Source organism: Peromyscus eremicus, chromosome 15 (assembly GCF_949786415.1).
Source record: "Peromyscus eremicus chromosome 15, PerEre_H2_v1, whole genome shotgun sequence".
NCBI lineage: Eukaryota > Metazoa > Chordata > Mammalia > Rodentia > Cricetidae > Peromyscus > Peromyscus eremicus.
In genome coordinates this window covers 50,413,505-50,426,033 of record NC_081431.1, presented here as the reverse complement: position 1 = coordinate 50,426,033, position 12,529 = coordinate 50,413,505, and the positions used below count along the sequence as shown (strand labels likewise).

Below are 12,529 nucleotides of genomic sequence, written 5' to 3'. Positions count from 1 at the left end.
TTTTTTGTTTCCTTTATAAAAAAAATGCTCTATTATCTAAAGCACCTCATGACAGAGCTCCTAGAAGGTACAGCCCAATAATGTCCATTTACTTGTATTAAACTAAATAATACATACAAATATAGTGCATTATAGAGCAGTTTACAAATCAGGCATGCTTGAATTAATTCCCGTTTTTCAAATAAGATCTTTCACCAAAAATTAGCTCAGTGAACTGAGTGAACTTGTTATTTTAACAAATGTTATTTTTCAAGCTAACATAAAAACCCAGGCAAAGCAAAACTGCACCAACTGTGTGCCAGAAGACTCCAAAGAAACATGGAGATCTACAGAGTAAATTAAATTTTCTGTTACTATCTCAGACTCATGACCCTCTCCCTCAACCCTTCATCTAAAATTGGCACGAATGTTCTGTAACTGGGTCAGGGCACACTTGCTTGGGGGAAGAAAGACATATTAAAGAACATTCAATTACGTCTCAGACATAAGGAACAAGTGAAGCAAATGTAATATCCTGTCCTAAGAGTTGAGCATAATTTTCTACAGCGTCCCAGCTTTCATCCTCAATTGTCAACATGTGACTATCTTCCCTGACACTCAGCAGGAAGGTTTTGAACAAGTCTCTCTAACTTCTTTTTATTCAGTATTTGATTTCATTGCATATACACACATGCATGCATATAATATTATATATTGGTTCTTATTTATTAATTATATAATTTGTCATATTAATAAAACTAGTCTTACCATGAGATCAGCATTATTTCTACATGTTAAAATCAAAATTTGGCTCCTTGATTCTATTATATTTGCTATACCTCTTGATCATGGCTGCATTTTCCTTAAACGTCACTCTGAGACACAGTGCTGGCCAAGTTTATTGTATCACGAGGTCACTGCAAGGTGGGTACTTGGAACTCAGCAGGCCAGTGCTAAATTGCCTGTTCACGACTCTGAGCTTACCCAAGGTCAGCACACAAGGTAAGGCAGAGCAACTGGCAAGCCTGACTTCATCATTCACGGGACTTCTGCCGAATCATTAGCTCCTTGCTGGCATATTCAGCACCTTTTTATGTCAGATGTTCCAAAAACAGTCTCTAATGCACACACCCTAGACAGTCAGGGAACCAAAGAATCAATAGATGCAAGAAGGAGAAAAAGTCAGATAAAAACACAGACCTTTGCTATAAATTAGGACCAATTTATTAACCAAATAAGCAAGTTTCAAAATATGCCTAACATGGCATAGATACATAAATACACAAAAGCATTTAATTAAAGTGTGAATATATCCTAAATATATTACACTGAATTAAATTTGTTGATAGAACATGGCCTATAACCATTTCTGTGAACTTTTAAATAATCTTCATTTTATTGTCAATAATAAAATCTTACATATTCCTTTATCAAAACCACAAACAAAAAGGAACCAAAGTAATAAATAAGACTATAAGTAAATATAAATATTGCTATGTAGAGAAAAAAGATATTTTAGGTTTATTTAGTTTTACTATAACAGAATACCACAGATTATATGACTTATAAAAAATAGAGATTTGTTGGTTTATGATCCTGTGGGTTAAGAATCAGTAGACACAAGAAGAGGGGAAGCCAGATCAAGGCTCAGTACTTTACTATAATATGGCAGGACTGATTTTCTTAAACAAAAATTTAAAATATGTATGAAGTTAGTTATCAGATTAATATAAATAGAGAATAGGGCATTGTATCACCTTTTCCATAAATAATCTGATGTGCAAAAATTGTATAAATAGGAAGAGAACATGCATAGGTAGATAGGTAAAGAGTCTCCCACATCAGATAGGCACAGAGTCTCCCACATCAGCACTTAGAGTGCAAAGAAATATTTAGTTGGAAGGAATGAGACCACAGGATGGGGCCATTCAGCTTAATTATGCTTTCCAAAGAGTCAGGAGGAGTTTATCATTATTCCTCACTCTCCAAGCAGTGCATGGCAAGCAAGGACAGATCATACCAAAGTGTCACCTTGAGAATAAAGATTAAGTAATCAGCAAGAAAATGAGACTGCTTCATATTTTAGATATTACAACTTAATGTGAATATGTGCTGCTCTGGAGTGAGACCACTTGGGTTCAAATCATTTTCTATTCAGCTGTGATGTTAGAAATTTTATGTTTTTATACATGCCCTCCCATGTATACTTCCATGTATAAAATTAAAATAAATAGTACCTTTTACTATGATTACTAAGCAAATTGCAAATGATAAGATATGGAAGTAGCATGTCACATAGTACACCCAATAAACACTAGCAATGATTATTAATCCACAACTTCTGTGTACAAACATTGAAAGACATATCCTAATACATTCCTGCACTAACCACAATATTTGATCCAGTGGATAGATAGCTTAATAGAAATATAGCAAGGCTGTCAAGCAGAATGTAGTCAGGCTTGCTTCATGCTTCAAGCATTAAATTATATTTGGCATTTCATTTAAAAAATATCAGAGTAACATAATGTAAGTCAAACCCCCACAGCTGCTTTAGAAAGATGTGGTTTTTAAAGAGATAAAATCTTCCTCATTATTTGGAAAATGGTGAATTTAATATAGTTTTATGGACAATTTTCCCGTGTAATCTAACACCTTTACATGCCATTTTGAATATCATTGTGGGATATTTATTTTTATCTGCAATTCAATGAGCATAATTTTACACTGTGAATTGTTTAGTTTTTGCTAACATTGGAGCATTGTACAATTCTGATTTTAAATGCCACAGATTGGAGTCAGATGGAAATCCACTAAAATCCCTACTCTAAAGAAGAAATGAAGAGACATAAAGCAGTCCAAAGATACAGTCACAAGTGGGGAGTAAGGTCTAAATATCTAAAGTAGAGTAGGATCTATAGCTAATAATATAGCATTGTATACTTTAAAATTAGCTAAGGGGGGTGGGGTGCTGAAGAGATCACTCAGCGGTTAAAAGCACTAGCTGTTCTTCCAAAGGACCCAAGTTCAATTCCCAGCCCCCACACAGCAGCTAACAACTATCTGTAACTCCAGTTTGAGGAGATCTGATGTCCTTTTCTTGCCTCTACATGTGCTGCATGCACATGGTGTATAAAATACATACTTGCAAGTAAAACACCCATATGCATAAAATAAAAAGTACATAAATCTTTTAAAAAGAAAGATATAACTAAGAAAAATAGTCAAGAGTGTATAATGGTTAATAATGATTATCAACTTGACATGACCTAGAATCACCTAGAAGACAAGTCTCTGGACATATATGTGATAAGATACAGGCTAGCCTCTGGCCATACCTATGGTGAATTGATCACATTAACTGAGGTGGGAAGAACCATCTGCAACATAGGTAGGTCTGTTCCCTGGGCTCAGGCTACAGACTGAATAGAAGGAAGAAAGCAGCTGACAACAATCACTAGTCTGCTGTGGCATGTCGTTCTGTATGCTGTGAATATATAATAAGACTTTAACTGGTTTACACTCTGTTTAAAAATGTACGTAAGCTTGGAAGAGAGAAGAAAATGAATATAGACAGTTATGTAAAGAAATGATTTTAAAAAAATAAAGTCTTTAAAGAGACAGTAAAAGTAATATAAAAAAATAAGCCCTGTAAAAATGGATATTACACAGAGAATCTGGATTGTGTTTTCGTTGGGATTTTTAACTGGAGAGAGATATGTGATTATAAAGGCTGCTAAGTTAAACGAATATATGTATTTTAAAGGTATCTTGAATTCAAAATTTGGATCTAAGGATATGTTGCTTTGGAAAGGAGGCTCTGCTTTTGTTTCCACAGGAAGCAAGAGACTGTGGATTTGTTCCAGGTTAAGATGGATCGGATTTGATCAAGCCAGACCTCTTGAACCTTACAGGTTATAGCTGGTCTTCCCAGGACTTGACTATTACCTTGAATTTTCTCAAGATCCCCATAAGACTACCAGTGCCCACAATCAGCAGGAAGTAGCCTAGAAAACTATGCCACATTTCCAAAAACTGGATTATGAATATTTGTCTTTGTTTAGAGACTGATTACAATTTGTTATTGGTCATAGTCAATATCTTTCTAAAGAAAAAAGGGGGATAGGATATAGATAATATAGGATGAACGGGTAAATTATTGAATCTACTTTTAAATAGCAACAACTTGTTTAAAATGTTTTAAATTGCTATAGATTTTAGCTTATTACAAATTTAAAGTTAATTTTGTTATACTATATTGTATATTTTTACTCTTGTTTAAGGTATTATGTTTGTACAGCTCATTTGAAATTGTAATATATAATTAAGAAATACAGATTAATAATTAGTCATCTATGATAATCACACTTACAGTCATGTTAGCTAAATTTTCTAGGTATACATAGATATATTTCAGTTAGGTGGGTAGTCTTCAAACACTTCAAAGACTTACAGAATATGGCATTTAAAATGTTTTAAAAACTTAGACTTTCTGGACAATGAGACACCTCTGCTCCTGGCAGCACTGATTTACTTCAAAGAGGAAGATGGGCATCAAAGACACTCCATATGGAGTATATCTTCTTCTTGGCAGAAATGGCCATTTGGGCAAGAAACTGTTCTTGCCTAGGCTGTTTGAAAAATGTTATATAGACTAGACATGCAGGCCCATGGAAAAATGACCACTAAATTTTCCCAAAACAAGGTGAGATTGTCCTTCAGGTTCCTGCTTCACAGAGTAGACCATCAGATATTTTACAGGACACAGGGAGAAGCAACTCAAAAAAACTCTAGACCTATAGGCTAAAGATGGATGCCCCAATGTTACAGAGGAAATTTCGATGACTGTTCAGGCAGGCAGATGTCTCTGTCATTTCCAGAATTTTGGAAGTTATTTACAATGCATTTTCTGTTTACTTAGGTAATATTATATCCTTCTGAGGTCTTTAATGTAGTTGAAGACTAGATAGTTATAATTATAATTTTCCTTGGTTATGATAAAAGATAAATTAGATATGAAACTTTAGACTCACACATATAGGATAGATAGAATATTTTCTTTAATTTCATGAAATACAAATAGACTAGATATTGTAACTGTAATTCTTGCTTGATAACTGTTCTATTATATGTAATTTTACTATGTTAAAGTTAAAACCTCCCTTTTTGATTAGTTAGAAAAGGGGAAGTACTGTGGAATATCATTCTGTATGCTGTGAATATGTTTTGTTCTGATTGGTTGATAAATAAAATGCTGATTGGCCAGTATCCAGGCAGGAAGTATAGGCAGAGCAAGGAGATGAGGAAAATTCTGGGAAGAGAAAGGCTGAATCAGAAGTCACCAGCCAGACACAGAGGAAGCAAGATGTCAAGGCAAAACTGAGAAAAGGTACCAAGCCATGTGGCTAAACATAGATAAGAATTATGGGTTAATTTAAGTGTAAGAGCTAGTAAGTAATAAGCCTGAGCTAATGGCCAAGCAGTTATAATTAATATAAGCCTCTGTGTGTTTACTTGGGAGACTTGAGTGGGAGAGATTAGTCCTGACTGCCAACTGGATGGAACACAGGAAAACTTCCAACTACACTAGTCACTCTCTTGTTTTTCTGAACACAGATCTATGTGACCAACTGCTCCAGCTCCTACCACCATGACTCCCTTGTCACAGTGGACAAGACCCTGGAAGTGTGAGCCAAAATAAATCTTTCCTTAATTAAATATCTTTTCTTGGGTCATTTAATCACTGTAAATGGGAAATTAGCAAATTGGGTAAAAATCATTAGAGAACATACTTTTAGAGATGGTGGATGTTTCTGACATAAATTGCCATGACTTCACTTGTATATATTATCCTCAAATTTATAAAATCATATAGAATGGATATATAGAGCATTTTGCTTGCCCTTGATACTTTTAATAAAGTATATTTTCTCCTCTAATTTATATATTCTTCTGCTCACCACCTCTGAAATAATTGTAAATTAAATCTTCTATGGTGGAAAAATCATCTACACACACACACACACACACACACACACACACACACACACACACACGCTCATGCATGTACACTTCTTACACAATGCACCTTGACATCCCTTCAAGGTGATAAGGAATCCATCACTTCCCTTTGGCCTAGGTAGACTCTGAAAACTGTTCTACAAAACACAGTGACAATGACAATTGTAACTTGTCATGGCTTGATGATCAAAGGGTTCATTCCTATCTTTCCTTCTTGGAATGTTTATTTTGTATCCCAGCCACTACACTGTGAAAAAAACCCTAACTAGTGATTGTGAACACAGTGTATTATTGACATGCATCTGGTAGTCAAATGGTGAGTTTGGAAGTCAGTACATAACAATCTCAGGTATAGGCATGTGGATGAAGATGTATCCAGTGGACTTTGGCCCAAACAGCTAATCACTCCCAGACCCAAATACCATTTATTTGTGCTCTAAACCAATTCTTCACTAGAGAAATCATAGAACAAGTGAAATGGCTGTTGTGTCTCCAGGATGAGTGACTTGTGCACCACGTTAACAAGGACAGTCACGGTGGGTGAGAGATCTAGTCTCCTTCTTCTTGGCCTTTAACATTAGAATAGCACTAACCTGCACTTTCAAAGAGCAGATAGCACATCTGAGTGTACAGGTGTGTTAGCACCTTGACAAGGTGGCTCAGCAAGCAAAAGTGCTTGCCAGAAATCCTGATAACTCAATTTTGATGCCCAGAACCCACAGAGATGTGAAAGGTGAGAGATAACTCTACAAAGTCGTCCTGTGTTTTTCACATATCTGGGCTCACATATATATACCATATATACACGTATCATGTATACAATAATAAGTAAACATTAAAACTGACTGCATCAAAGTGTGCATATGCACAACCTCTCCTACCCAAAGGCAGCTCAGGGCACTTTGTGATTCTAATCATGTTGACATGACGCATGAAAGTGAAATGATGAGAGGTTGGGGAAAAGTAAAACACTGAAGAAAAAAAATGCTGTCGTTTGGATCTTAACCAATCCCCAAGGTCCATGTGGTAAAGGCTTGCTTCCCAGGCTTGTTTTATTGGGAGGTGAAGTATCCTTTATGTGGTGGATCCTGGCACACATCAAGTGAAAGTCAGGATAATGACACTAAGATCTGGTAAAATTTTTATGCTCTAATTATATAGAAGCAGAACCAATATTCTTAAGACTCTTTGGTTCTCTCCTGTGTTTCCATTTCAATGTACCTATATAGTCATACCCCATTCCAGCCAAGGAGAACAGGAAGACCTTCCAGGTCCATCCATCCTGGGTGGAAAATATGGTGACACATGGAGGGGTTTGCATCTAGAAGCCATAGTTTAAGATATAATTATTAGACATTTACGATACATCTTAACTGCTAGACATTATGATGTTTCAAATACAGCATCCTGTAGTTCTATAACAGTATAAAAATTTGCTTTATTTTGATAGAATTTTTTCTGTTATTTTCAGTTATTATTTTATATTTAATGCCACAAAATTTAAATATTTTATACTTCATACATTTAATTCAGGTGCTCAAGTATCCAGTATATTAGCCATACTACATACATATGTGTGTGTGTGTGTGTGTGTGTGTGTGTGTGTGTGTGTGTGAGAGAGAGAGAGAGAGAGAGAGAAAGAGAGAGAGAGAGAGTCTAGACTACATATATTTTTCGCACTCTAAGCTGAAGATTCCTTTTGGTTTTTACCAAAAAGGGACTTTACTATGGAGTGATGGGATCCCTATTATAGTGGGTCCCAAGAACCCAGACCAGGATCTCATGACAGGAGACTTGGCTCACAATGTGACAGATAAGATTGTCCTTGCCTCAAAGTTGGATCTGCATATTGTGTCCTGACTCAACCTACTGGAACATTGATGAAGTAAGGTTGCTCTAAAACAGGAGTAAATAGAATCCAAAGGTGAGATGCTTCACTTTTCCTCACTTAAAAAGTCTGTTATATTATTGTCCACTCCTTTACATCCCAGAATGCCCTACCCTTTTGCTAAGAAGGTACCTACTATTATAAATCATAGTTAAATATTTCTGTAGCTGGAGTTTTCCTGTGTCCAGCCCAGTCCACAGCCGCCTAGACCCAAGTAAGAACACAGAGACATATTAATTAAAACTGCTTGGCCATTAGCTCAGGCTAACTACTGACTAGCTCTTATACTTAAACTCAACCCATTTCTGTTAATCTATATGTCGCCACATGTTCCATGGCTTTACCTGTGTGCCATTACATGCTGCTCCCTGGATGGCAGGCTGGCCTCTCCTGACTCAGCCTTCCTCTTCCCAGAATTCTCCTTGACTGCTTGCTTATCCGGCCTATACTTCCTGCCTGGCTACTGGCCAATTAGCGTTTTATTAAACCAGTGTACAAAAGCATTATAGTAAAATTACATATAATAGGCACTCTGGGACATGGCACTGGCAGGAGGCACAGGCCTGTGGCTGAGGTGAGGGGACTCTGGCAGTGGCAGAATGGTGAAGCTGACCGCAGAGCTGACTGAGCAGGCAACACAGTACACCCATTCTATGCAGGACCGCGAGCTGAACCATCGCAGATATAAAATTCCTGTCATTGAAAATCTACGTGCTACCTTAGACCAGTTTGATGCTATTGATTTTTCTGACAATGAGATCAGGAAACTGGATGGTTTTCCTTTATTGAGAAGACTGAAGACATTATTAGTGAACAACAATAGAATTTGCCGTATAGGTGAGGGACTTGATCAGGCTCTTCCCTGTCTGACAGAGCTCATCCTCACCAACAACAGTCTAGTGGAACTGGGAGATCTGGATCCTTTGGCATCCTAAGAAATGCTGTAACAAATAAGAAGCATTACCGACTTTACGTCATCTATAAAGTTCCACAAGTCAGAGTACTGGACTTTCAGAAAGTGAAACTAAAAGAGCATCAGAAAGCAGAGAAAATGTTCAAGGGTAAATGGGTTGCACAGCTTGCAAAGGATATTGCCAGGAGAAACAAAACTTTTAATCCAGGTGCTGGTTTGCCAACTGACAAAAAGAAAGGTGGGCCATCTGCAAGGGATATAGAAGCCATCAAGAATGCCACTGCAAACGCATCGACGTTGGCTGAGGTTGAGAGGCTGAAGGGCTTGCTACAGTCTGGCCAGATACCTGGCAGAGAGCACAGATCAGGACCAAGTGATGATGGTGAAGAAGAGATGAAAGAAGACACAGTCACAAATGGGTCCTGAGCTCCTAGCAGAGGCTCTCTAGAGAGGTCTCCTCACTTTTTTGAGCATGGAGTAACAGCCTTGCTTGTATGAGCAACATAGAATCTGTCAGCATTGCTGAATGCTCAGAACTACTGATGATAATTTTTTAATATGAACCTTGGGATCCAAGTGCCTATTGTCTACAAATGGTAAAATAAAGGCCCCTTTCTGTGCTGCCAAAAAAAATTACAAATAATAGAACAGTTATCAAGCAAGAATTACAGTTATAATAACTAGACTATTTGCAATCTGTAAAATTAAAGAATAAATTGCTATCTATCCTATATTCGTGAGTCTAAGGTTTCATATCTACCTTATCTCTTATTATAACCAAGGAAAACCATAATTATAACTTAGTTCATTATCCAGAAGCCAAATTCAGACAAAATAATGCATATCAAGACCAGTGGCCTAGTTCTCAGAACATGTACACCCAATGGTCCACTGCTGTCTATGCTGTTAAAAAGTAATGGCTGTAAGCTCCACTTGGTAGTGAGGCATCCAAACTAACCTTAGCAAGGCATCTAGAAGTTCAGAAACCTATCAAGTTTAGTTTTAAAAGCTAGCAGCATCATGTTTAAAGGTTGAAAACTGAGAAACCATTGAATCTTCTGATAAGGCACTCCTAATATTCCGAACTTTGCCCAGCTTCTACACTTTTAAGTCACGTCATTCTCTTCTTGACTTTTGGTCTGGGTGTGTTTATCATGGTTACTTTATGTCTTTGAGACTCCATCTCATCCAAGTTCACCACAGTTTTCAAGTCATCGTAGTCAGACAGTTTACACATAAAGCTTGCTCCCTTTAGAAGACGTACCCATGGATTTCTATCCCTCTGCCAGGTAGAGCCAAGAGTCTTCAATCACCTTTGAGGCAGTTGTTGAGGTACCCCTAAGTTTAAAGAGCAGAAAATCTTTGAAGACAGGACAGAAGGAGACCCCTGGAACAAGATAAATTCCCATGCCCTACATCCATATGCAGCCTGTTATCCCCAGAGTTCCTTTCCTCCCTTGTTAACAGTGTACCCATCATCTCTGTACTTTCTGCCTTCATCTGATCACAAAGGATAAAAATCACCAGGTTCAGGAAAAGGCTATGGTGTCTCAGTAACAAACTGGCCACTGCAATGTACTGAAATCACTTCATGTAAACAATATGTTTATATGTGTGCAGCAAAAGGCTTCTTAAACAATGAGGAATCAATTTAACATGAAGAATAGAAATAAAAATAGAAAGAAGAGGAAGTGAGAGAGGGTAAAGGCAGTGCTGTCTTCATGACTAATGAATCCCAGATTCTTATAGGAATCCAACCTCTTCACTTTCAATTAAAACTTAAAACTTACATGAGAGTTTGCATTCAATCTCGCTTTTTATTTCTGTCACCACTGGGACATGTTCCCTTGCATCCAGCTGGGAGAATATTTTCACATCACTAAATATAGTCTTTTGATTTAGAAGTGATGAAACTTCAAACAAATCCCACAGATATATGAGCCAATGAGTAGCAAAGCTGGACCAGAAACAAAATCTTCAGGTGTCAGTTGTGCCCATTTGACAACCAGTATCTCCTAACTACCCATTACTAGTTAACTATCTGGCAATTGATTGTATACTACAAGGCTCACTTGCACAGCAATACCTCTTAGAAAGTCAGAGCATCTCATCTTTGGGAGAAGAGCACAGATTTTAGCATCCTATTGAACTCTACTGTTCTGGATTTTTCCCATAAGATAACATCTCATTTGTGGAATTACACTAGAACAAAGGATAGACAGACAGATGACAGACAAATAGATAGATCCCACTTCCTAGCAAAGCTTGCATAAATTATGACAGGAAAAGTGTTGATAATAAATTGAAATACTGAGCAAATTACTGGCAAATTTACCATCCCAGTCAGTCATGGCCAGGTCTGAGGCATTCAAAGAGTGTTTATAATGAGTATGTTTTACATCTCAGTTGCCTTCATTTTTGCATTTCTGATTTGTTTACATGAAGGTGTTAGATATCAAGAAACCAAAGGACTTTGAAACCAGAGACCAAAGCATGTCCTTTGCCATGAGTTATGCCTGCCTCCTGGAAAAGTCACAATTCCATGCAGAGTACATGATAGTAAGGTTACCGGTGAAGTCAAAAGAAATAAACCATTTATATTAAGAATGATTTTTATAGTTTCAGACTTCAACATAGTACAATGCTGCTTTAAATCTTGGACCACACATCTCAAATACTTAATGCTGATGTTCAGGATATTTTTAAAATATTCCATCCTGAAAATTAAGGTCATCTTCTAAAAGCATCCATAAGGCTGCTCAATAACCGTGTCCAGAGCTGTAAACTACTGCTGCTACCAATCAGCAGCAGCAACCGATAGAAATGTGGGCCAATTACTATGAGCAATAACTGCTTCTTAAAAGCAGACATCTTATGCTCAATGTGGACAACTCCTCCCTAATTTTTGTTAGTGTCACTGTTGCCTAAGTTACAAAGAAATAAATACTCAAACTTTCACAACAGTGAACTCATAAAAATTATTTCATTCAGCAACATGCCACCTGAAAGCTAATTTTGAACAGAAAGCTATTATATATATATATTAGTGATTTGTATGTGTACATAATCCATGCATGTTATACAGTAAAGCGACAGTTTTCCTAGTTGTAGCATTTTAAAATGAGAGTTACAGCACCTTAACTATTTCTAAAAACCTCTTACACAGACATTGTTTTAAAATATTTTCAACATCATTTTATCTTCAGTCAACAAGGTACTAAGGTTATCTTTGACCACGTCATCACACACTATTTTACAGTCATCAAGTCCACATTTTCATCATCTCACCCAATGGCAACAACCACCGCATGAATCGACTGTAAAGTGAGTTCAGATGGTAGCATGTAAATACACATGAAAATTCAGAGGGAAGGCCCTCCAGAGGCTGCTCTAAACTCAAGAAGAAAGGAGGAATGATTTCAGCAGTGAAAGAATCAGCAGGGACAGAAAAGTGCCAGCTCTGATTAGAAGCCTTGAAAGAACTAACGCCGGCATCTCAAGGTAAAATGGGATTTTCAATAACTCACCCTGCATCGCGATGCTTGTAAGTGTTGAGAGGAGATTGGAGGGCGAAACAGAAGTTGACCTTTTCTCAGTGAAGTGAAAGGAGAAGTTCATCCATTGAACTGGAAGCTTTTAGTGGAGTTACTGGAAGACAAAGCTGCATGCTTGAAAGGAACAGAAAGTGCAGAGTTTTACAGCTTTATCAGAGAAGGTGCTTCAATCAG

The 12,529-nt window shown here is 37.1% G+C and overlaps 1 pseudogene; it reads left to right on the top strand.

Moving 5' to 3' along the window:
- The first annotated feature begins 8,487 nt into the window (after positions 1-8,487).
- LOC131925559 (U2 small nuclear ribonucleoprotein A'-like) lies at positions 8,488-9,227 on the top strand (annotated as a pseudogene).
- The last annotated feature ends 3,302 nt before the right edge of the window (positions 9,228-12,529 follow it).